The following is a 27,881-nucleotide window of genomic DNA, read 5'->3' on the forward strand; positions in this document are numbered from 1 at the left end:
AATATTAGCATTTTATTTGTATCGTGCAATTTAAACTTTACAGCAATCTTTTGAGGTTGTTTTATTTTATCCAACTCACAGATGTGGAAACTGAGAATCACTTAGCAGGCTGGTGATCAAATAAGGATTCAAATCTGTATTTTCTTGATTTTAAATGTTTCTGCTAAATCATAAGTTCTTGATTGAGAGGAAAATAACTATACGGCAAGAAAAACACAGATTAATTTGAGAAAAGGAGCTTCGTAATGACAACTCTACTGCTAGAAAACCAAGCTGTAGAATAGCTTGTTGGCAGAGGGCCAGTAAGCTCATGGCATCCTCATTGTGTAACAAAGGGCACCACCAATTTATATAATATGCTTTCTAAAAACACACCATTACTCAAAGTCACATCAAATCCTTATGTGAAAATGATGAAGAATAAGGTCAGGAAGATATTTCCAAGTATGAGGACACAGTAGATTTATAACTCTTGTTAAAATTCTTGAGGCAGCAAGGATGCGACCTAGAAAGATACACTGCATGGAAAATACAGAGTGAGGAGATTCACTGTGATACAAAAAGGGAAAAGTAAAGAAAATATAAGAAAAACAAAACGAAAACAAAAAAACATGACCAAAAAAAAAAAAAAAAACAGCACTGTTACTACGAAAAGTGTACAACGAATATAACTTGTTAATACATAAGGGCAGAGATCCCAGGTTAATAACTTTATTGAGTCATAAAAAAATCACTAAGCTGGAAATTTCAATTTTATTCTAGCACAAAAGCAACATCTCATGATTAGAAAGAATGATGAACAACCCATCTCTCCTGATTGAATGCTAGACCAAACTCAAAACAAAAAGCCAGTGATTATTTGTCTCATATGATACATGTGACAGATACTGGAAATCATATCAGTGGGAGCAGATCTGATATTCTTTGAAATTTACTTAATAAAAAAATATTGCATCAGTAAGAAATTTTATTCCATTAAAGATAATTAAAGAATATCAAAGAAAAAGGATGAATATCTGCTACAGACATGATCATCTGGTCTTCTCCTTTCTACTTGGTTAGTTCCTAAAATTGTGACTAAACTTACTCAGTTAAAAAATTGTCACTTTTAAGTTAATCTATTTTAAATCAAGTTGGAATTAAAACCTTCAAACATATTTATTTGTTTGAAGGTTTTAAGATAACATATGTGGCTTGAATGGACCTGAAGGAGATTGAACAAATAAGATTCTAGCATCGTCTATGTTTACCTTTAAATGGTTTATGAATGATTAGTTGAATGGTTTCATCAGATAAAGTTTTGTAAGTATCATGTTATTGATTACTAGGAATTGGTATTGTAGTAAGGTGTTACTTGAAAATAGGCACTTGCTAATGGATATGTACATTTGTACATCAGTAGGGATGGCACTATTAGTTATTGTGTCCAATATCATGTACTTTCTAGCATCCCAAAGTACCAAACAACCTAGGTATTATTAAGGAAATAATGGCCTAAAAAATCAGCAATGCTCATGAAGGTAAATACAAAATATTTTTTTTAATGTACTTGACCTAGGAGAATAACCACTCAGTTCACTAACTCATGGGGGGAAAAGTGTGCACAGATAATTTGCCAGGTCAGAAAACTGCTGGGAAGTTCTTGCCCTCTGGTATAAGAAAAAATATCATGCTTACCCTTTCCTCAGGGCCAGAATGCCTACGAACTCTTAGCAACACAGCTGTTTCTTTTATGTATTACCCAGAAGACTAATAAGTACAGTAATGAGTCATTTGGATTTATTATTATTTATTAGCATACACTACTAATTACCATTCTTTAAAAAATAACTTCTCTAAAGTGAAGTCTTAACAATTTACCTCTTCAAAACATATTCAGTAGACATCTTCTCTAAGATAAATCTGAGATTCTTGGCATGGCATACAATTCTCTTCAATATGTGGCCCATTATTTTTCTGTTCATCATCTCCTACTTTTCTCCCATACCAAAACTTACACTCCAGAAAAACCAAGACATTTATAATTACTTAAACATGGCATGTTCTTGCATGTTTTATGCTATTGTACATGCTGCTCCACATGCTCCCTCTTCTCCATTACATGTAACAAGGAAACATATTCTGGCCTTCTCTTACTCCTTCAGGTAGACCCACAAAGTCTTGCTTCTCCTATGCTTTCACTGAATCTCCAGTATGCATCATATGTAGCATGTTTGTCATTTTATACATATGTATATAATATATATCATAATATATATTAACCTAAATGCATAATTAAGAACTCTGATGATCTAGTCCCAGCACCTTGTTCAGTACTATAGCATAAATAATTCAAAGGAAGGGCTCCTATGAAAGAAGGGTGGATTCAAGTTCCAAATAAAATTTATTCTAGCTGAATGACTTTGAGCAAGGTACTCTACCTCTCTGAGCTTCAGTTCCCTTGCCTGTAAAACAATCCCTCCATTATGGGGTTATGACAATCAAATGCAATAATGTGATAATTCAGAAAAGTCCTTGATAGTAAAACTAATCTGTTTTGTTTGCTTTTATTAATATTTTAAATGCTACTTAAATTCCTGACTCATAGGAGAAGCTTAATAAATATTTGTTAAATAAAATGAATGAAAGGATGACTGAAGACAGGTGGCACTACCTCAGACTTCTGCTATTTCTCTTATTTTTGTAATACAGACCTTCTATCTATATTCAGTGTCCATATGCCCCTGCACCAGGCTGATAACAGATATCCAGATACTAACTGACTAGCCCATGCAGCACATTACTACTCTAAATTTTCTTTAAAATTTAGAACTTAACAAACAAACAGACAAGGAACCCAAGTAAAGTGTATCAGTTCAAACAGAGTCACCTGAGAAATGTTAAAAATAGTATAATGGGCAAGGGTGGAATAAAAGTTCTGGAAAACGTTTTAGATGGTGTCTCCCACATCCATCTTCAATTGTATCAGAGACCTTCATCATAGGGTTGACTTTAAAAATCATATTAACTAGCCCACTGTTTCTCAGACCTTAAGATATGTATGAATGGCCTAATAACAAGTTAAAATGCAGACTCTAATTCAGAAAGTATTGGAATGGTAACTTAGAGGTTGCTAAATGTATATTCATGTTATAAATAAAAGAAAAGAATGAAGAAATGAACCAGGACTTCACCTGAAATTTTAGAAAGAATGTGGACAGAAAGCAAAAAGGAAAATAAAATAAAAATTTATCACATGTATGTGCATATAATATATGTGAGTCCTTTATAAAAAATAACAACTTTAGAATAGTCATTATTTATCTCTTTCTTTCAAAATCCTCTAGTTCATCATTATGGGTAAATACTAATATTCAGGAATTACAAACTAAATGATAAGGTAAAATTGTTAAGAACATCTGTAATCAAACAACATCATTTTAAGTTTGACAACACAAACTCTACCGCATGCTGTTCACTGCATCTCACAGGACATGTGTTTAGCTAATGAGTTCTGGTCTGATTTGGTAGACAAATGACTCTCTTGACAGCTTAATCCAGCCAGGATTAAATGAGAAGAGTGACAATGGCTCTCAATGCTTCCCCTCAGAAAAACATCACATTGCCCCTTTTCAGAGCTTGTTTGATCCTCAGGTCTGAAAAAGTGAGTGTGGAGAGGTGGTTGTTCATATCTCGCAGAAGTGAAGCAGCTCAGAGATATATCTTTTTTCTACATTTTCATGTGTTTCTATTATAGAAGATTGGAGGTTTCTTTAATTCTCCCTAAAAAATTTGCAGCAAGGAAATTTTATGTCCAGATATTTCATTGTAAATATATATAGAAAATGGATTAATGAGCTAAAAGTACTTTGAAAAAAATAAACAGTGATGTAAAACAACAACAAACCCATTGTGGTCAGATGCAGTGTTAACTGAGAAGAATCTAAAAAATGCAAAGTAGTTTGTACACTTAGTTATTAAGGTTGAAAACAAAAGTATCTCATTATCTCGTGTTTCCTTTGTCAAACCTATAGAGTTGTGTGATAATTAAACATTACTGTTTATTTTGGTTTTTGTTTTAATGGGAGACTATAATAATTTGACTAAAATTCCCATGTTCTTATAACAACAATAATAAGGATAAAATAGTCATTGTAATTCCTGCTTCTCTTATAACTCTCGTTATTTTTCACCAAAGAGCATTATAGGGCTTCATTCTCTCTCTCTCTCTCTCTACATCTCTCATTTTTTTTTTTTTTAAGAAATCACCAATCTCTCCCTTTTAGGTGGGAGAATCTAAGACAACATTAATATTCATATATAGGAGGTATCATATGCAAAGCTGCCAGAGGAAAAATGAACAGGAAAATAAATAGATAATAACAGTAATAGTTAATTTTATTAGATGCTAATCATGTACTAGTTATATACTAAGCATTTTATAACTTATTAAAATCTCATGACAACCTTATGAAGTAGTTTCACCATTTTGCAATTGAAAAGAAAACGAAATGTATAATGGTTTAGATGTCTTCCATATTTACATGTGGGGGTATTTGAATTTTAAAGGATGCAAGAAAGGATGTGGATTATACAGGTAGTTTCTACTATAATTATGGTTTAACACTGGTTTGGCTGAGGAGATAAAATTTAAAGGTTGTCTAATTTCATTCATTCTATAACTTTTTTTTTTTTTGAGAATTTGCTATGTGCTAAATATTTAAATGGTTCTGAAAATACAAAGATAAAAAGGATCAAATTTCCTCCTTTGACATACATTGTAATTATAATTAATCATTATAAAATTGGTGTATAATAAAAACAACATATTGTAAAAATATAATATTATAGACACAACTGTTAAAGAATTTGTGTTATAAAATTTGTTTCTAAAAATTTGCATAGAAATCCCATGGAGATAACATTTCATTCTGCCTTATGGGGGCAGGTTGGAAATAGATAGGGAGATAAGCAGGAAAAGGTTTATTTTTAAACTTATGATTAAAAATTCAGTGGGAGTTATCCAGACAGAAAGAGAAAGCACAGAGTAAATGTATAAAAAAAGGCATGATGTATTAGGGCATGGAGAGGTTAGTCTCAGGGTTGAGAAGCAATTTTGGTCACTGCACAGCATGGAGTGTGCAATGGAGTAAATGACAACTGGTGTGATTGCCATGGTAGCTTGTCTTTAGATTGAAAAAGCCTTACATAGTATGATTACATGAACTTATCACATAGAGTACTTGATCCCACTTAAATTTTAGCAAGATAACTCTGTAGGCAGTGGGGAAATGGGATGGGAATGTTTAGAATCTAAAGACAGGGAAAATAGTTCAGTTGTTTTAAAATAGGCAGTGCGAAAGAACAAAAGCTGTGGTGGTGAAAAGGGGAGAGAAGGAGAAATTCCAGGGACTTGCTAGTGATAGAATTGTCATGACTGGAGATCAGCTGGATATGGGTGGATATGGGAAGTGAGGAAGAGTGATGAGTTAAAGGTAATATTACTATTACATAATAAATATTGAGAGCTTATAATGTGAAGGGACTCTTAAATATTTTCAATGTTTTAACTCACTTAGGAGGGTCTTGAAATTTGAGTTTGAATAACTGAGTGATGATTTGCATTTCATATAGAGAGTAAAGGAGAAAGGGGGAAATACTGAGGACAATGGGAGGATAATGTGTCTGCTTTTGGAAATGTTTGAGAAGCCTACATAGCGTTCAGGTGGTTACATCTACCATGGCATTGGTAACATGACTCCCAGGTTGAAAAAAGAGATCAGGGCTGCAGATATAAATATAGAAAACTTCTTGGATAAATGATGCTTTGTAGTACATAAAGAGGGAGAATAAAGGTTGGAACTCTTGGAACATAAATATTTAGGTAAAGGGTGAGAGGACAGAAAAATAAAAATGAGCAAAATGACGTAGAAGTAAAGTCAGAGAGAAAAAGGTCAGAAAGGAAAATGTTTTAAAAATAATATTGTTGTTAAAATGCCGATTTAAGTAGAATTAAGCTGAAGACAAAAATTTGGGAATTAGGAAGTTGGTAAATTTTAAGAGTATAATTTCAGTCGCATGGTGAGTATAATAAAGTGAATTGGAAGTGAGGAAATAGTGGCCAAGTGGACTACTGCTTTGAGGATTTTGACACAGGGAAAGGAGCTGGAGCAGGAGGGTAGAGACCATGGCATTACTAAAGTTTCGAAAAAATTAAAAAAACTTTAACATACAATCAGAGCAGAAGAAGCCATTAAAGACGGAGAAACTAAAAGTACAATATAGTGGCAAAAGGTCAGCAATGAGCGATTGTTGATGGAGAAAGGTCCTGAAGAAGGCCACAAGTGGGAAAATGGGTTTATCTAACAAATGCAATTATCTCACAGTGTTTGTGACTTCAGGGCTCAGCGCCAAACAGTTCCGTTTCTATCCTGGCTGTCTCACTTATCAATTGTATTGGTCAAGAAGTTACTGAAACTTTATGCTCCAGTTTCATACCTGTCAAATGTGGAAATAATCATACCTTCTCTTGGTGTTACTGGAAGGATTAAATGAGATAAGGTTTATAAGAACAGAATCTACTATTGGTTAACCGCCTGCCCGTCACAAATTAACTGTTATACTCAGAGGAGAAGTACGAAAAGCCATTGTAGAAAGGAACAGAATCACTAATGTTTGTGATAAAGCAAGAAGGAAATAGAAACAAAAAAACTTTATAAAGCCCACCTAACAATGAACGTATATTCTAAATATATAAAAAACATACTTTTATTATTTTTATATAAAATAACATCATTCTATATCTCTAAGGAATACTGAGACTCAGTTATTTGTTGCTAAGATAAATAAATATCTTTCTTCTTATTCCAAATCACACTAATCACAAATACTTAACTTCAGAGATTTTTTTTAGTCTTTGTTTATGTAATGTTTCAAGTTATAAACTTAGAGAATCAAAATCAATTCTTTCTAATAACTACATAGAAATGTAGTGTTAAAAAGTTAGTACCATATGCAGTGATGTATTCTGGGAATTATTTATCTGCTTTGCATGCTCTCTGCTCTGTTATAGAGATAATCTTGGCATTTTAATAGGAAGAAAGACAATTTCTGGAGTGAATATGACTTGAAAAGGCCTCTGCCCATTGCTAAGAAAAATTGATTCCATGATATTTTCTTCTATTGTTAGCAAATACTATTTTAAAAAAAAATGTTGAACCACTTTATTTTCATTCTCATGCAGAGTACAATGAAGTCAAAGAGTAATTTGTTTTGACTCTTCTTTTAGAGGGTTTTATAAGATAATTATATGTGATAGATTCAAGTTTTACATTCTACCATTACAGTAAGCATTTTTAAAGAAATAATTCAGCAATGGTACATATTATTGTGGTTGTATTTTATGTATGTATTGAGTAGTCTCTGTTTCAAAGTGATTTTTTGACTATTATCCTATATAGTCTATATAAGAGCAAAACACATTATGGCTGCATTTCAATTGAGAAACCGGGCATGAAGAAAGCAAAGAGATTTTCCCCTAAGTCAGATAGCAAGGTTATAAATGCTAAACTGCTAAAAGCTGCATTGTTCACATTTAAAAAAACATTCTTAAGGTATTTTTGAAAGCTTTTGTAAAGATTTACTCTTCCATGAAATCACTGGAGAAAAGAATAAACAGAAAAATTTACACCTTTTCTATTTATTTCTTTCGTCAGCACTGTAAACATCTATAAAACTCCTTATATTAAATATGCAGTCTGCTTGCAAAAGAATGACTTCAATTTAGAGAAAGGAATAATTCAATGATCTAGGAAGTTTCTCATGTTAATTTCCTTAAAAGTAAACATAAGTGAAAAAATATTAATTGATTAGATTGCAATTGCATGCAGATTGGACAAATGTAAACCAAGCAAACTCTAGGTAACTTCTCTGATAAACCCATTAGAAGTTCTGTAAGACCCATTCACTGTCAATAAAGGTGGAGCAATCAGTGCTATAGCAGTTGTCCAGAGTTTGTATCTCATCGAATTATTCAGGCTATTTTCCCTACCTCCAATTGAATTGACAAGAGAACTCATTCTCCCTAAGGGATTTTTTTTAAGTCTAAGATCATGAGAAATAATCCTCTGGAGAAAAGAGAAGTTATGGGACATCTTGGGACTTCTGAGTATATAATAAGCCTAGCATATGGTGTTAGACTGCTTCCAAGTGAGAGATGTCTAAGTGAGAAGAGTGCAAATTTTTTTATTCCAAAGGAAACTCTACTCAAAGACTACACATCAAAAGATTTTTATTGAGAGTGGAATCCTCAGAAATATGAGGCCACATTATAAAATGACAATCCTAATTAAACATTAGAGAATAATTCCTTACATTGTATATTTACTCTCATTCTTGAAAATTATATTCTTAATAAAATGCTCCCAATGAGGTAAAATGTAGTCTAACGTCAATATGTGATTTCAGTGAATTCAGATACCCATTCCAGAACAAGGTTGAGTAACGGGGACCAGATTTACCACCATGCCAAAACAACTAAAAAGAGAAACTAAAACTACACAAAAACAAAAACTCAAACCAGACAAAATATATGAAACAATGGTTTTCAAGACACTGAATGTCCACATAGTGATTCTGAGACATGGAAAATAAATTAAGTAAGTCCTAAGATTGCCTGAACTTATCTTTTAGAGAGACTCCAAGACATGGCATGGAAAAGATGAATTAGGTAGAATACCAAGCTCTTCCTGAGCTTAAAAAATAGTTGTTGAAAGTCATGGAAGGCCAAGGAGGCATGAGTTCGTGGAACAGAGTACTGGTAAAATAAGGGCCACACAAAAAGAGCACTCCAGAAATCTGCAAAGGATTCTTTTAATTTTTTAGTTAAAGAATCTACCTAAGTCAGGAAAAGAACGATTTCTCATAAACTACAGAGCATCAGGTGGAGGAGACAGAGGATTTTGCCTCAACTGTGGGACAAATTTAGACCTAAACACTGATCTAAACAAACCAAAAAACACCCACCAAAAAACCCAGCCAAACAACCAAACGGCAGCTTAAAAACAAGATGCAAAGGGATCAAACTATTTCCAAATAACTTTAACTGCACGTCAGAACAAAGCTCAATCAGATTTATAAAAATATAAAAAATATCTAGCACCACAAACAGATAAAATTCACAGTCTCTGGTGTCTAATAAAAAATTAACGGGCATTCAAAGGAGCAGGAACATATGACTCATAATGAGGATACAAATCAACTGAAACATACCCAGAAATAACACTATGATATAATAGAATACAGGGTATTAAAACAATTTTTGAGATAAAAAATACTGGATAAGGTTAACAACCAATTAGCACTATAGAAAAGTAGATTAGTAAATATAAAGACAAACAATTAAAACCTTTCCAAAATGAGATACAGAAAGAAGATTTTAAGAAATGAACAGAACATCAGTGAATTGTGAGACAACTTCAAGTAACTAAATATACATGAAATTTGAGTCACTGAAGGAGAGAAGGGTGGGTACAAAAAAAAATGTTTCAAGAAATAATGGCCAAAATTTTTCCATACTGGATGAAAACCGTAAACCTATAAATTCAAGAGATCTAAAATACTTCAACCACAAGTATGAAGAAAACTGTACCAAGTCACATTGTAATCAAATTGCTTAAAACCATTGCTAAAATCTTAAAAGCAGCCAGAGTAAAATGATATGATATAATACATAGAGAGGAACAAAGAATAACAGCCATCTTCTCAGCAGAAATGATATAAATCAGAAAGCTGTTGGGTTATACCTTTGGGGTGGGGAGGGCTAGAGTTCTAAATCAAGTGAAAATATTTTTCAAAATTTAGGATGAAATTAAAAAGACTTAACACATATCAAAGCTGAATTTCACAACTAGCAAATTTTACAATAGGAATTAGTAGAGGAAGCCCTTCAGGTAGAAGGAAAATGATACTAGATGGAAACCTGTATATACACAAAGGAGTAAAAAACACCAAAAAATAGTAACTATGTGAGCAAATGGACTTTTTTATTATTTAATTCTATGTAAAAGACAGTTACCTATTAACACTAAAGTAGCAAAAATGTATTGAAGAGTTTACAATATTGTCAAAATAGAATGTATGGCAGCAATAGTGCAAATGCTGGAACGGCGTAAATGAAAGTATACCTTGGAAGATTCTTATATTATATGTGAATAGGTATATAACTTGAATTAAATTAAATTAAAGATGTGTGGTATTACAAATCATAAAACAATCACAAAACATAACTTAAAAATAGTAATAGCTTATAAGCCAACAGAGAATATAAGTAAAAATAATTTTTAAAAATCATTTAATCGAAAAAAGGCAGAAAAGAGGAAAATAGGAAAAAAGAGGAAAATAAGATAAATAGAAAACAAATAGTAAGCAAATTAATATTGACATTACATATAAATGGCCTAAAACTCCCAACTGATGCTAAGAGATTGATTGTCAGATCAGATTAAAACCAAGACTCGACTATGTAATGACTAGAAGAAATCCCCTTAAAATATAAATAGGCAAATAGATTAAAAAACAAACTAAAAATCCTATCATGCTAATACCAAATCAAAGAAATCTAGAAAGACTATATTAATATTAAACAAAGTAGATTTCAGAGCAAAGCATATTAGCAAAGATAAAGAGATTCAATTTATCAAGATGACATAACAATCCTGATTGTTTATATGCTTAATAATGAAGCAAATTACATGAGGCAAAAATGATAGAATTATAATGAGAAATAAAATCTGCAATTTTGATTGGAAATTTTAAGACTCTTCTCTCAATAATTGACAGAACAGAGAGAAAATCAGTAAGGATATAAAAGATGTGAATAACCCTGTCAATAGACTTGACCTCATTGACATTTGTAGAACACTTCACTGTACAAAAGCAGAATGCATACTTTTCAAATATACACAAAACATTTAGCAAGATAGACCATATTCTGAGGCACAAAATAAGTCTCAATAAATCTAATGTTTAAAAACATACAATATACATTCTTTAACCACGATAGGATTAAATTAGAAATGTGTAACAGAACATATGCATAAAATCTCCAAGTATTTGAAACTAAAATTTGTCTAGATCACCTTTTATCAAACCAGAAATCAAAAGAGAAATTTGACAGTATTTTAAACTTATCACAAATAAAATACAGCATATCAAAGAATTCAGAGAAGGTCAGATTAATGGATCTCAGAGTTTATTTAAAGGATTCTACATTTGTTGCTTCCTGAAAGTCATAGACGTTATAAAACCTAGATCTGAAATACGTATTCATTTTTTCAGCTCTGAAAATGGATAGTAGAGAAAGTGAAAGCACATCATTTTCTTCTGATATAGTGGCAATGATGTGACTGGTTTTGGAATTACTCATAAACCTAAATATTTGCCTTCGGAGACACTACCTTAATTATCTATTTTATAATGGCCATTTCTTCATCTTCCTCTCCATTAATTCTTTCTCTCCATCAGTTTTTTGGGTGTTGCCTCTCCTTGTCTGTCTACTACTACTTATAATAGTAAAAGACATGTGGGACATTAAAGGATTGGGAAAAATAAAAAGATTCATGCTGAGTTTATTGCTATGAAATCACTAAACATATATTAATGGATTTTTTATTGACTGATGAATTGTGGAGCTTGTGTTAAAAAAAAGTGTCTCATAATTTACAAAAAATGATATGAATCTCATTTTCAATTCTTATCACAGCATTTGAGAACTTTAGACTTATTTTAATTATGCAGAATAATTTGTATTGGTGATCATGTCCTACAGATAGTAGTATATATCAATTTGACCTTTTAATTTTCTATTCATTCACATTAGATACTAGAGAATAATAATGTTTTGTGCCTGACACCTGGGCATTGTCACATTTGTTTTTATTCTCAGCAATGAAAAATGCATCATTTTTATTTAAACTATAACCATATTTTCTAAAAATATTGTTGCTTTTGATTTACCTGATTAACTTATTTAATGTGGCAGAAAGAAGGCCTCGTGCATTGTGCTTAGTAGCAAACAATGTATGACTAGATAAATAGCAATTGCACATCAGTCTGCCTGACTTCCTGTTATTATCTACCAGCACGAATAAATTAAAGTTCAATTCAGTTATTAACATTTATGTGTACACATTTTCACAATGTGTCACCATCTATTACAAACTTTATGCTTAGGTTTCTGGATTACCTTCACTTGATGGGCCATAGAATTTTTAAAATAGGATTTATGAAAATCACAATGTTGTATGCTTATAGAAATCAACCATGAATGGTAAAATAATCAAGAAAAAGACAAAGATACTCAACTACATTTTATTTTGACAAAATGAAGTAGATCACAACTGAAGAAAGATAAACTGAAAAATTTTAGAAGATTTACCTGTCTGCCATCAGAAAACTTATCGCACTACTTTTTAAATATCTATTTTTTAAAAAATAAAATTCATATAGGGCTAAAACTAGCCTTGCAAATTATATCATCTTCAGCTCACATCAAAGTTCCATACATACTTTTGGCTAAGTAAATATTGTGGTGATGAATAAATTAATAATACATAATATATTAATAATATAATACAGTTATAATAATGTAATAAATCAAATTTATAGCTTTGGGAAGGTCTAAAATTGCTATTAAAATTTGTTTTAAGTTTATCAATTAATTCCTACATATGTGAGAAAATGTTGGTGAATGTCTACATGAATGTAAAATGTTTATTTTTTAATAATTTATAGCTGTTTCAAGAATTATGTATGCTTAGAAATTTGAATTATTCATGTTATATAAATAATGTTCTAAATCTCTCCTTATACTTATGTTAAGTATTTAACTTACAAATTAAAGATTTCACACAACTCACTTCATGGTGATATTTTAAAAATTCTTCAAAGTAAGTCAAAAGTATCAAAAGTCAACATCGGTTATTTTGATGTTGATGGTTTAGTACCAAAAATGAAGAAAGGCAAATCTTGAATATAAATAACATTTTTATGGATATAACAATGCAAAAAAAATTTTAATTTAGCTCTACAAAAAGTGTCAGAGGTGGAGAAAGATGAATTAATAGATTTCAAAGTTCATTTGATAAATTACTTATTTTCTTGCTTCCTAACAGACATAGGTGTCACAAACCAAGATCTGAAATATATATTTGTTTTCTCAGCTCTGAAAAATGGATAGGAGTGAAAGTGACCAGGCATCATTTTCTTTTTGAATAATGGCAATGATTTGATTGGTTCTGAAATTACTTATAAACCCGAATTAGTTCAGAAAAATTGGGGATATTTTTAGGTGTGAGGTTTTTAGTTTTTTAAATGCTACAGAACATTCAACATATGGGTAGGAAATTATATTATTTTGGCTCAACATTAAAATTGTTTAAATATCCACCAAAGATGATGTTTTATGGTGCTATCATGTTTAAGAACTGTTATAGTAGCAACAAATAGAAATGAAGAGCCACTATAGAGCAAGTGATAAACACAGATCAAATGGGTTTTATGAACAACAGAATGGGTTATAACCATCCAAGGCTATTTACTGTAATGACAAAAGGAACCAATATAAAAGATACAAATTTATTCTTAACTACAGGTACTGAAAAATCTTCTAACAGAATTAACTAGATTTGTTTTTCTTTTTGTACATTAGAGAACACAGTTCTTTTGGAACATTTTTTTTTTCCTGGAATCACTAATCCTCAAAAAAGGGAAAATGTTGATGGTAACAATTCTTCTAAGACTTATGTTTCCTAATTTATGTGTGCATTTTTATTTATCTGTATGTCCTAAACAGTCCTAGATGACAACAAGCACTAACTTAGAGCTTAATGAATTAGATTTTTAAACTTGTGTCCTTATTTTTCTACAAATTATTTTAGGTAATTTATTTTTTAAGTACGTAAACATAAAGAATTAGTAAAACCAAGAACCAACTAATTAAAATGGGGGCTCAACACTAGGTCCTTGTATAGAAGAGATGGAGAAGTAGAAAGAGAAAACACAAATGTGAAGACCATAAGATATAGTAGATTAAATGTAATTAAACTCCTAATTTTGCTGCTGTTGGGGCAATCTGAATTCCAGCATTGTCCTGGTAACACTGGGGGTCCTTGGTTTTTTTCACCATCGCAGAAAGGCAGTTCAGCGAGATTTAGGAAAGTTAAGAGTTATTAAAAGCACATTTCAAGGTAGAGGTGGGTCATGCCTAAACAGTCTATAATCACGTGGAAACAAAAGGTATCATTAAGGTATGCTTCAAGTGAGGGGCAGGTAACAGCAAAGAGTGTTGTAACCTTGTGGAAGTGGGAAGGTCTGTATTATATTAGGGCTGTGATAGCGGGTTACAAAAGTGTTCCTAGATGATTGGCACAGGAGCTCATTTTGATTGACATTCAACTGTTTTTTAACTTCCCACCTATTGAGCATGTGGTTAACCAGAATTCAGTCTATTATAATTAGATTCATGAACTTCCAGGCATAAGCTTGATATTACAATGATGATATAATGAGGCTGAGGTGAAGAGAGGCTTAGAGTAGTCCTTACTGTACAAGCATCTGTGGCAGGATTAAACCAGCTATAGGTTTATGACCCTTCATTCCTTTGTCTCTCAGGATGCAAGAGTGATTTATAACTACAAAATGGATATTCTTTGGGAGATCTCTGGGCGGTCTCTGGGCTGGGCCTTCGCTCCTTTGTTCCCCCATTGCTCATGCCTGTGTAATTACCTAACAATTTGACTCTGGGTTTCTGGATGATCAAGGAGGAAAGGGATATTGATCAATGACACACACACACACACACACACACAATCTTGTTTAAAATAACAAGAAAAAATACACATGCGTAATACATAAGTACATACATACACAAACAGCATGTCCTCAGGGAAAATTGGATTGTACTAGGAGGAAGAGTTATAAATACATGTACCAGTCACCCTTTTGTTCATTGTTTTGCCAGCACAGTTCAAAGCCAAGAGAACAATACTTTCAATAGCTTCTTGGGGCCTGTGTAAATACGGGTGTGAAGGATTTTTTAAAAAGTTCTATAACTTCTCCCCATTTTATTTTTAAAATCTACTTTATTGAGGTATAATATACATACCATAAAATGCACCCATTTTAAATGTACAATTTAATGAGTTTTGCAAAATATATACACCCATGTAGTTTCTACTACAATCAAGATAAAGAACATTTCTATCATCCCTCAAGACATTTCTTATTCCCTTTTCTAATGCTGGCAAGTTTTACCACTTTAAACTTTATTATATTTTTAATCACAAAGTATTATATGCTTTTGAAATTAAAAAACTATAACAATTTAATTTTTAAGTTAATATTTCCTCTAATATTCTACTCATGCTCACCTGCTTAGTTAACACAAATTAGAAGTTTGATATGTAAAATGTTTCAACTTATTTCTGTATTTATTCAAACACTTATCACATACGTAAAACTTATCTTTATCATATTTTCCCCACTTGTGTATGTTGGGGGCACTGGTAGAAATGTGTCCTTTAAGTTTTTATGTTTTTAATGTCTGGCTTTCTTAACAACTCTTTATACAAAGTGGAATATCTGTTGCTTGGTACTTTTTAGCTCATTTATTGGTGTGACTTCTATGTGCTGAGCAATTTTATAATTTACATTACTTTTTAAATATAATTTTACATCTTATATTACTCTGCAACCTGCTTTGTTCTATTTTTTCATTTCTCTCAATTGTATACCATGAGCATTTGTCCAGATTAATGCTCATACATTCTTATTTCTTTAAATAGATGTACCTACCTTAGTTTATCAACTTTTTATTTTTGATGAAATATGCTTGATTTCAGATTTCTTTTTCTCTTCAAACCATACTGAAGCAAGTGTCTTTTTATATAATATATTTTATTTATGCTTGTATTGTCATGAAATAGATGTCCCAAATTGGAATTGCTGAGTAAAATATTCTGTATGTTTTTAATTACAACTGATATTGTCAGGTTATAGCATTTTATATTTCTGGCCAAAGCTAAAATAGAGTTTGAACTCTAAGCATTGAACATTTACCAAATTTTCTCAAACTTACACTGTTAATTAATGGTCATTCTGCACTTAGAGATCATTCTCCATTGACCTGGGTCATTGAACAAACAGCCTTACCTCCAGCTCTGATCTAGGTATAGGTCAGGTCCCAGGGCAAGAGAGAGGAGCGAGAACATCCGTTATCTGCATTTAAGGATCTCACAGTCTCAGACCATATACTTTCTAAAACATGCTTCTTCTCCTAACTTTGTCAAATTTTCTGATTTTATAGTAGCCCTTCAGGCTTCTTTTCACCACGAGAAATAATGCTGAGTGGGAAAGAGGAGAGAAGAAACATTTGTCGTTAGATGCATTTTTCCCCTTGGGGAACACCTTACATATGCTAAAGAGAAAGGAGCTCAAGGTTAAGTACAGCTAGTGGGTGTCTCACAAAATTGCAAAGCAGAAAAGATAAACTTATCTTTATCACCCTTTCCCCACTTGTGTATGCTGGGGGGCACTAAAAGAAATATGCCCTTTAAGTTTTTATGTTTTTAATGTCTGACTTTCTAATGCAAAGTGGGATATCTGTTGTTTGGTAGTTTTTAGCTCATTTATTGGTCAGACTCTTATTATGTGCTTACTAAGAGACAAAAGGAATACAAAATAAAATTATGTCACATGCAAGAAGTTGATAGGAGAGAGAGCCAACTACGTAGGTGCAGCATCCTCTGGGGTGGGAGAAAGCCACACAGAGGCTGCTGTAGGAGCAACCTTGGAGTTCAGATGTCCAGGAAGTTTCTTGGAAGATGCAATACCTGAGTTGAGTATTAAAACCAAAACAAAATGCCAGAAAATGATGTCTTGATATGGAAGGAGGGGTATAGAGCAGAGGAATTGTTGACAAAGGACTCAAGATATGTAGAGACAAGAGGTGAGCCAGGAAAGAGCACTTTTCATGCAGCTGCAGACCAAAGTGAGAGGAAAACGTGGTCAAGGCCAGATCATCAAGAGTGTTGTAGGAAACTTGGTTTTACAGAACAAACAAAAAAAAACCCGGGTTCTAATTTAACCAGGAAAGTGAGTGATGAGATTTGGCTAGATAAATCTCATTCTAGTTGTAAAATGAGGGATGAATTGGAGAGGAGTGCAATTTAGAAGAACTCAGAGGGACTTTTGGAAGCAATCTGGGAGAGAGATAATTAGAGCCTCGAAAAGTGGCAGGGCCTGTATTTTTGAAGCCTGACTCTCTCTTACTCCCTAAAACTACAAGTCTGTTCTCTCAAGGTTGTTCTTCCTACTCGTTCACTCACACATTCACTCATACATTCATTCATTTATTCAACTAATATTTATGTTGCTCTTTTTATAAACACTGATGATATAGAAGTAAGCAAAATGAAGTTTCTGGTCTCATGAATGTTATATCCTTATAGTAAAGCTCCCTGCCACTTTCTGAAATGTCTGCTTTAGTGCTCAGTTATTCTAGTACAATTTGCATTTTTCAGCACCCAAAAGAAAAGCTGACTTTTGGTGACATTTCAAGCACTAAGACAAGGGACAGATATTTTGGATCAAAAAACAAACAAACAAAAAAACACTCCACTTTCTTAAAATTATATCACACAGGTAACTAACTGTTTTTCTACTCATAACATCACATGCATTGTCAGTTGCACTACTTATTGACAATCTATTTTCTGAAAAGCTCTATCCTGAATATTTTACATGCATTATCTTATTTAAACCTGATAATGACATAATAAATTCAGGATTGAAATAACCAGAATAATGATTCCTCAAAAGATAGCCGTGCCCTAATCCCCAGAAATAATGAATATGTTACATTCATTACATGACTAAAGTAATTTTGCAGATGTAATCAAGGCAAAGACTTTGAGATGGGGAAATTATCATAGGTTATCCAGGTGGGCCCAAGGTAATCATGTGAACCCTTAAAAGTGGGGAACTTTCCAGGTTGTGGTCAGAGACAGATAATGTGACAACAGAAGAAAGGTCTGAGAAATGGCAATTTGGGAAGGATTCCTTTTTCTGGTTCTGTGGGGGGTAGGGAACTATGTGTTAGGACCAGAGGAGGTCACTAGGATCTTCCCAAGCCAACAACTAGCAAGCAAACATAGGCTTCAGTTCTGCAACTGCATGGAATTAATCCTGCTAAGAACCTGGATGAACAGGAAATGGATTCTCCCTTCGAGCCTGAAGAGGTAGATGCAGTCTTGCCAGCAGGTGGATATTTTAGCCTGTTGAGACCTGCAGTAGACTCTGACTACAGAACACATTTGTGTTTCTTAGATCACTAAATTTATGGCAATTGTTTTATAGAAGTAAACATTTTTGTGTGTACCTCTATATCGCTCTTTACTCTTTTCCCCTTAGCTCTTTGGCCCAGGAAGCTGACCCTCACAGATATATTGTTAGGATCCCTGGTCCACTGGCTTCTGATTGGTTTCAGTCAATGGGAAGAACGGGCAGGAGATAGGAGGGTTGGTGGGAGGAGAATGAGATAAGCAGAGCTGGGTCCCTCTATCTGCTGGGCATCCTCCCTGTGCAGCTTCCCTCTGTAATTTCCCTGCTCTGTTCTTGCTTCTTCAGGTCTAGATGTGGTAATAACTCCCTGCTCTTAGTAGCCTTGGAGTGCTGTACTATCCTTTGTTAGCCCCACAAAAGAGCTTTTTATTTTTTACTTGCAACTAAAAGCATGGAAGAAATTCCATTAAACGCAGCAATAAGTTTCATAAAATCTAGAGATTAATATGTTCTTGATGTAAGAATTGGAAGCAATGTATTAAAAAGTACTATGAATAATCATGAACGGGAGTTGGTAGTATTCAGAGAAATAAACCATCAAAAATGCAAACAAATATTTTGAAAGTCCTGGTTCCTTTAATATATTTCATTTTTATTCTAATAACATAAGTGTTAGATCAGAATTTATGTGAAAGAGAAGTATTTATGAGAAAATAACCTGAAAATATTGTGAATCTCTCTAATGTGGCATGATGAAGTATTGCATTCTAGCATATATCCTGGCATCTAGAGCACTGTCCATGAAAAATGCTGTACTATTTTCAGGAATTCTGGAAACAGTGTCTTGTTGACCATTATTAGTTCAGGGTAGTCTTGCAATCCACCATTACGAATATTGGCAAGTAATGTCTTTAATGTTTTATCCAGTTAGATGTTGGCAAAAAAGGGAGAAGGCTATTATTCAACAGAGCCTTCGCAATAGTCTAAAGAACAACTTCTTACCTTGGTCAAGGCAATTGGCTACACAGGGTTAGTTTTCTTATCTGTAAAACAGTTGTAATTTTATGGGTCCTAACTGTTACTTTATAAAGTTCTTAAAAAGCTCAAAAAAGCAAAAAACATATATTACCTCAAAGCTAGGTGTTCTTAAGGTGAAATACCTTAAGAACAACAGATTTTGGTTTGGATTATGAATCTGCCTACTGTCTGTCTTACATAAGCACCATAAAGCTCTATCTCTAAAATCTTAGAGACTCAAATTGGAGTTAAAGTGGCTTTCGTATTATGAGTCAATAAAAAACTCCTGCTCAAGTTGAGGCAGTTTTTGGCTATTAGACTTTCAAGGACATTCCACGCAAACATGTTAGGCATGTAGGTCTCAGACTGAGATCTATTTGTGGTTTTCAAGGTAGGTATTGTCAACAATACAACTGATAAATAGAAATTCTCAAAGCGAGGACTTGATAAACACATGCATTGGTTTCCAAAGCCAGGACTTGATCAAATTGTCAAATTCACTTGGCTCATTATAAATATAGACACAGTTTCAGCTTGATTTTGTCAAACATTAGAAATTAATAAAGTTCCTTCATGTAACTCTTTCTATGCAGTTTTGTTGTTTTGGATCAGGGTACAGTTCTTTTCTATAATCTTTCAAAACATAATTTTCTATGTCAGTGATTATTGCTCCTATTAGAGACAGGAAGCAAGCCATAACTTGACAAGAAATATCAACATTTAAAATCATACAGCAGGATGGCATCAAATTCAAAATATTTCACCGTCAGGATTTTAGAAGCATATCAGGATCATATACCACTTTTCCTTTTCTTTTCAGATCTCATGTAAATAGAATTCCTTCCTTCCAACCCATCATTCCCATTTCAAGAATTTATGATTTATTTAGCCAAGGCTGTTTTCATACTGACTTCTTTTGTTTGCCATTTTACCAGTTCTTGATTCTTTATAAAATATATATAAATTTGTGTATTGTTATAATTATGTTAGAATTTTTCAAAAGTGATGTTTCTCAGAAATGTGCCCCACCTATAACCTTCATCCAAGTTGACATATTTTTTCAATATTTAAATTTCTTATGAACTATTTAATGATTATGTTGACCAGGATCATCAGTTACCCTTTTATACTAAAGTAACAAATATTATTGTTCTACCTATTACTTTTTCTGATGTAAACTGGTAGTATATATTGTATCCAGTGATTCCTTTAAGAAATTTATTGTGCAGAAATGTTACTATTAATCAAAATAGTAAGATAATATATATCCAGAAAAATTCAGTTTGAGCTATGGATCGGCTCAATTTATAATCCGAATATTTAAACCTGTGTATTAAAAATGATTGAGTTATAGATTTAGGCTGATATGGCCTAAAATGCAAAGCCAGTAAAAAATAAAATAACTGGTGTCTTTTAAATTAAGAAAATTAAAAATTGTCATCAACCTATATTTTATACAATTTTTATTTTCTTGTAACTGAAGTCAGAAAAGAAGAAAAAACATTAAAAAGGGGAATGTTTGAGCTAATATTTACATGTGTTTTGTCTCTCAATCATCTTTTAAATATACTCTTGGGCAATTTATAATGTCATTATTATACTTATACACTACAGTCTATGACAAAGAAAGAATGTGATTTACAGGTAGGGAGAGCAAAGAATATTTCAGAAGTGGGTAGATATGATTTAACTCAAGAGTGACAGATGATTACACCTCGCCTCAAGCCACCTGTGATATTAAAAATAAATTAAATCCCTGGAATAAAAGAAAGCCATTCAGTTTCCACACCCATCCGTAAGCTTGATGTTTATTACTTTTACACTAGCAGCTTAGAAAAATATCTTTACATAGATTGATTCTTCAAAGTTTGAAAGAAACTCCTTTGTGAGGGAGGTCAGAGCAATCTTTCTAAATAGCTGAATCCTACAATTTCTAATTTTTCCACATTCATATCTTGAGTGTATGTTTTTCATTACTTACGTAAAAGCGAGAGCTTTATCTATTTGGTTATACCTGCTAGATTTGCAAATTCACATGTAATTTTTATTCTAAAAATGTATATGGAAAATAGTACCTTATCAAGCACATGAAACAGGAGAGCACTTAGTTTACACATCCAGTTTACATTGAGAGTCTAATATGTTCACTAGAGGAAAGACGGAAAAAGAACACTAAAGATCTTTTCAAAGTTTGTGTCCCCCTCACAACAAATTGCAACCAGATGCAATTTTCACAATCAGTTTTAGAGAGATGCAGAACATTACACGAAGACCACTGAGAAAGAAAATTATAATTTTGATTCTTTGGCTAATTTAAGACTGATCATACAGGTAGGTGAATTAGTAATCTGTATATGTTGATTACTTTAGGAAGATTATACAATTCTCTTCCTAATATCTTTACTTTTGTTTAGAATCTCTTAAAGAGATTTTTATTTTAAGTAACTGAATAAGTAACTGAAGTTTAAATAACTTTAATAAGTAACTGAAACTCAATATTTCAGTTACTTATTACAAATAAGATATATAATTTACTTCCTTTGCAAAGTTCAATTCAATCAAACATAATAGGTCAAGTACAGTTCTATGTATGAAAGAAACAGAATTAATCAAGGCATAGAGTTCTTATGCCCTAGTGTTTCACAGTATAAAGTCAAATTAATCATTTTGGTTATACTTGCCACAGTAACGTTTTACAACAACTTCTGGTCAGCTGGTTGTCAGTTGGTCTAAAATGGCCATGGTTGAGGTAAATGGGACAATGTGATTTTGTTTCATGTGCTTTCAGGCTAAACTGGGCAGGTTCATATAGGAAAGGCAAAAGATGAGAGTAAATAATCTTCAGAATGCAAGTACATTCAAGCCTCTGCTTGCATCATATTTGCTAACATTCTATTGGCCAAAGTAATTCACGTGATCAAGCTCAGAGTCGAAGTGCACAGATACCACAAAGTAACATTGCAAAAAGAAATGGAGAGGTGATGAATTCCAATCTAACATTTTTTCACTCTAACACAAAAATTGTATATAGAAATGAATACGTTGTGGTAATTACAGTATTACAATTAATAAAGTTATCAATAGATGTAATTCAATTTGTAAACTGCTATCTTTAGAAGAATTTTTCTGGAGCAGGTAATCTCAGAGGAACTGAGATTTAAAGATAGTCATGAACGAGGCCCTCAAGGAAGATAAGGACATTTAGAATATTATAAATATGTTTAAAGTGAATACATAGAAAGGCTATAATGGGTACATGAGACTATAGGGATAACATACCTAGTTATGTTATGTATGTCAAGTGCAGATGTAGGTGGCAAGGATAACATAGATGCTGAAGAGTGGCAGTTGAAGATCGGAAAGACAGGAAATTGGAAGCCACACCCTGAAGAGTATACATGCCATGGCAGATAATTCTCTTTAAAGTAGGTTTTACTACTGTGGATAGGCAAGAAGTGAGATATCCAGAGCACACTAGTTGCATGAAAGAAGAATGGATGTAAACAGGCAATCATGAAAGTTCCCAATATAAATTCTACCACTTCATAGTATTTTTAAATAATTTTAAAAAATTTTTTCAGTTATGGTTGACATACAAATATGTTAGCTTCAAGTGTACAACATAGTGATTAAACAATTATATAACTTACAAAGCGATCATCCTGATAAATCTAATACCCATCTGACATACATAGTTATTACAATATTATTGACTATATTCCCTATGTTATGCTTTACATCCCCATGACAATTTTTGAAATACCAATTTGTACTTCTTAATCCCTTACCTTTTCCACTCATCCCCAACACCCCTTCCCATCTGGCAGCCATCAAAGTGTTCTCTGTATCAATGAGTTTGTTTCTATTTTGTTTGTTTTATAGATTCCATATATAAGTAATATCACATGGTGTTGTATTTCTCTGTCTGACTTATTTCACTTAGCATAATACCCTCTAGGTCCATCCATGTTGTTGCAGATTGCAAGATTTCATTCCTTTTTTATGGCTGAGTGGTATGCCATTGTATATATGTACAATATTCCATTGTATATATGTACATTGTATATATTGTATATATGTTCTTCTTTATCCATTAATCTATTGATGGACACCTAGGTTGTTTCCATAACTTGGCTACACAGTATTTTTGAGACTTAGTCCTGATCATGGTTACTTTAACTTAAATATACATATGTATATATAAAGGATTTTGCCCTAGGTAATTTTTGCCCTCATGTAATTTGAGAATATTATGTTACTCTACACAGAAATTACATTTATCCCACATCTTTTACTCAGTTTTAATTCATCTTTTTAAGTACATTAAAAATGCTTCTTTATATTTCAAACATAAATCTTACCACTAGATAGTACAAATTCAAAACAAACACATGAAATTATAAGTTAACAACAACAAAAACCAGAGTCTTTAGAGAATTGGGTTTTCTAGCTTGGCATAATAAAAACACAGTTCTATAACAAGGTATAAGTTAGACCTATGAAGAGTAAATGTAATGGAGAGAAGAAGACAGAATAAAAGAGCGGATTAGGAACTTTAAGCTATACTCGAGTAGATGGGATTGAGGGATAAAAGGCTAATCAAGGAAGAAATGGTTACATATATATAGTCTCAAGAAGAGATGAATGATTCAACTGTCATGGAAATATTTGTAGCGTCAATTGTGCTTTGCAATTGCTTCTTAAAATTGACTCATATGTGCAGATCCATGTGGCACATGTATGTGTACACACACACACACACACAAACACATGCACATAGTCAGATAGTCATACAATCTATGATTAGATTAAAGAGAAGAGAACATGAATTGTTTGCAAGTATACACATGCTATGCAAATTATACGCATAAGATAAAACGTGTCCTTGTGTTAAAAAAAAAAAAATGGATACTGTCTACAGCCATGACACCCTGAACATGCCCAATCTCATCTGATCTCGGAAGCTAAGCAAGGTCGGGCCTAGTTAGTACTTGGATGGGAGACCACCTAGGAATACCAGGTGCTGTAGGCCTTAAAAAAAAAAAAAAAAAAAATGGATACTTACATTAAAGCATTAATCACATTGTATAAACACACAATAAAAATTTATCCAATACCAACTTTAAATGTACAGCCTAAATAGAACAGTGCCATTTTCAGTTATTGATATTATTTAAACTTGATTTTTATGGTTTTAAAATTTGTGTGCACATGTTATCAGATTTTGACATGGAAAGACCTTAAGGGTGGATCACCAATTTATTCATTCATGTGGGGAAAAAAAGGAAAGAAAAAAAAAGTATTATTCACTCAGGCTGTACTAAGTACCAGGGATACAATGAAGAATAAATCACATTCCCACTCATAGGAACTTACTGTGGAGTAAGAGAGAATAGGTGCACCTAAATGGTATACTGTAATTTGACAAATGGAATATTGGGAGCTGGTTCTAGGAACTGTAGGAAGAAAGTAGATAGTAAGGGATTATTTCTGCAGTTGTTCTAGTTGACCCTGAGGTTTCACAGAGCGACATTGATCTAAGAAGTAAAGGACAAATGAGAGAGAAAAAAACACTCCAACGAGGGAGAAATAGCTTAGGCACAAGTACATACATGTTAAAGGGTATGACGTATTCAGATAACTGCAAGTAGCTCTGTGTACTTGCAGAGGGAAAGAAGACAGATGCCATTCTTCCTTGTGGAAGTGTTGAGATACTAACACTCAAGTTTATGAAATAAATAAAGGATTCATGTATGGATACCACTGATTATCCAGAAATAGTTAACAGGCTAACATGCTGTAATTATTGATGATATTGCATCCTTCTGATGCCCTCAATTTTAAAACTATTTTTAGTTACTTTTGCTTTTTCTCTTTTAATTGTATCTCTCACTAAAACAATTTAATCATCAAACCCTGCTCATCTTTCCTTTAAATGCCTCTTGAATCTATTGTCTATACCAGATTTGAAACCTGCCATTTATTTTCATATGTTTCTCAGTTAACCCAGGTGCAGAACTCTCAGCTGTTTGTGTGTGGAGAGGGTGGTCTTAATTATGGTTCTTTGGTTACAAGCAACAGAGACTGCTTCTGGCTAACATAAAAGGATTTACTGGAATAAATCAGAATGTTAAACACCGACCTGGTATAAGCCAAGACATAGATTGGATCTGGAAGCCATAGCAGCTGGAGTTTTTAGAAGTTCTTTGTAGGAGGCTGATGTTAATGTGCTTCAGATTCAACAGCTTCCCATTGGGGAGCTCTGAACAGGGAGCTAAGAGTGGCTATCTTGTGAATTAGACAGATGTCTAAAATTTTATTGACTATAAACAAGAAAAGCCAGATGTGCAGAAGAATGCATTTTCACTCTAGGCACTCACAGTGGTCCTATTAGAACCTCAGAAAGTCCCTCCTCTTAGGCAATTTATTTCTTCAACCACAATTCCATATTCACCTCAGATTCTGCAATAGTCCTGTGGGGCATGAGTCAGTTTTCTGGCCATTGATTTTGAATTTATATCTTAATATTCAATCTGGTTTTCACTCCACATAGGTGCTGGTGGGCTTTTTCTGTATACCACCACAGTCCATTCCTTGTTTCTGCTCCAGCTAGGTCTTTGCCCATCTGCGGACTTTCCTGAATATATATCCAGATACTGTCTTTTGGGGTTTTTAATAGTCATCATCAAGCCTCCATATAATTTCTCCCATCTGCTACTTTTTTCTCTATTTTTCCCATGCTTAGCTCCAAAGAGCCCTCAAAATGATTTCTGTCCTCTAATTGATGTAGTCTATTATTTTCCTTGTATTTGCATTATTTATTCTAGTCCCAGATCATTTATTTATATTCATCAAGCCTGCAATGTATCATCCTTATTAAATTTTCTCTCTTCCTTTAACACTTGCTAATAATTCAAACTACCTTCTGGGGTTTATAGTGATGGAGTCAAACAAAGCTAATATGATGTTAGCACTAAATAGAAGTCCATTGTATAATGTTACAGAAAAAATTTCTAGCCATCATCCAATTTCTATGGCTACTAAAAGAAGTAAACTTTCCTTGACCTTTTTTTTTTTTTTTGCCATCTGCTTAAATGAAAACTCATGAATAATTTTGGCTAGTGGCTCTCCAGTGGAAGTGACTTTTATCACTTGTAAGCGAATGTCTTAAATTATCGGTATGAGTACTCCAGAACTCTTCTCTTCTCTCTTGATGGTCATGGAGTCTGGACTACTGAGCCACAGCTAAGAAGGCACCTGTCCTTGGCAGTTGGCTAGGCCTATGGCAGACTTTGGGATAGAAGTAAAATTTGCTTTCTTTAAGACACTGATATTTTAAGGCCGATATTTTACTGCAGCATAACCAAGTCTATATTTACTAATAAAAATATGAAACTTCTAAGAAGTTTCTAAATTATCTCAGTTTGTATAATAGTGATTTGGTCTTATCTTACCTGTTATTCACTTATAGAAACATCATAAAAGTATATGCTTTAACAAATATATTTTTTAATGTATAAGAAATTCATTATATAGCACATGTGATGAATGTGCCATTGGATGTTTGTTATTATAAATACTAATGAAAATCTACTAAAATGTTTTGTGGGGAAAAAAAGGCATAGATGATAGAGGCTCTGTTCATCCCTTTGGCGATCAAATCAAAATTGTGACAGAAACAAGGAGCAGCAGCAAGGAAAAATCACCTGGGATCTTGATGAACAAGACATACAAATAGAAAGAAATCCAAGAAATCACCTTGCAACGGCAGAAGGTAGGACGAAGTGAGGACATGGGGCTACTGGGTCTTGAGTGGCTGAGTGAGATGGAGGCTGCAGCAGAGGCAGCGGCAGGAGCCTCTTACAGAGGCTGCATCTGCAAGTGGATTTTCACAGTGATGAACCTACTGGCTCTGAGCACCACTGCCAATTTGGCTGCATGCAGGGGATACCAGGGACTTACAAAGAGGCATTGTCAGAGTGAAGACCTAAGCGAGACAAGTTCTGTACAGAAGTGCCAGCTGTATCCATTGTTCCCTATTGAGCCCTCCTCCTTCCCAGGGTGTGGACACAGCACCACCATAGCCCTGACTTCATCAAACTGGATAACAGAAGTCACTTTGCCCAGAGGATTCCCTAACTTAGGCCCCACCCAAGCCACATCCAGGTTTATCTTCAGTGAGTCAGGTGTTCCTTGCTGGCCTCAGTTTCCGGTGTGGCCTTTTGAGGCAACTATAAGCACAGCATCTGTGGATTGCTTGTTGAATCTTAACAGTGGCCCCGGAGGGGTAGAGGCTTGGGCTAAATTTGGCCTGAAGCTGAACTCCTCTCAGGACTGCGCCACTGGACACCTACTTCACAAATCCACACTAATAAGACCGGGAGACTTAAGAACTTTGCTTAGTACATAGAAACAGACATAGAAAAGCAGTCAAAATGGGAAGACAAAGAAGGAGAAAACATATGAGAGACTAGAACAGAGATATAGATATAATGGAGTCAAGTAATCTAACAGATGTAGAGTTAAAAAAACTGGTTATAAAGATC

General features: G+C 33.3%; 1 protein-coding gene and 1 pseudogene across 3 annotated transcripts in view; one reads left to right on the forward strand and one right to left on the reverse strand.

Annotated features, from left to right (window-relative positions):
* The window catches only part of DPP10 (dipeptidyl peptidase like 10), a 1,220,852-nt gene that overhangs the window by 696,356 nt on the left and 496,615 nt on the right, over nucleotides 1-27,881 (reverse strand). The gene's annotated exons all lie outside the window — the stretch shown is intronic.
* LOC112470471 lies at nucleotides 24,249-24,367 on the forward strand (annotated as a pseudogene).

Source organism: Pteropus alecto, unplaced genomic scaffold, assembly GCF_000325575.1.
Source record: "Pteropus alecto unplaced genomic scaffold, ASM32557v1 scaffold3, whole genome shotgun sequence".
Lineage (NCBI taxonomy): Eukaryota > Metazoa > Chordata > Mammalia > Chiroptera > Pteropodidae > Pteropus > Pteropus alecto.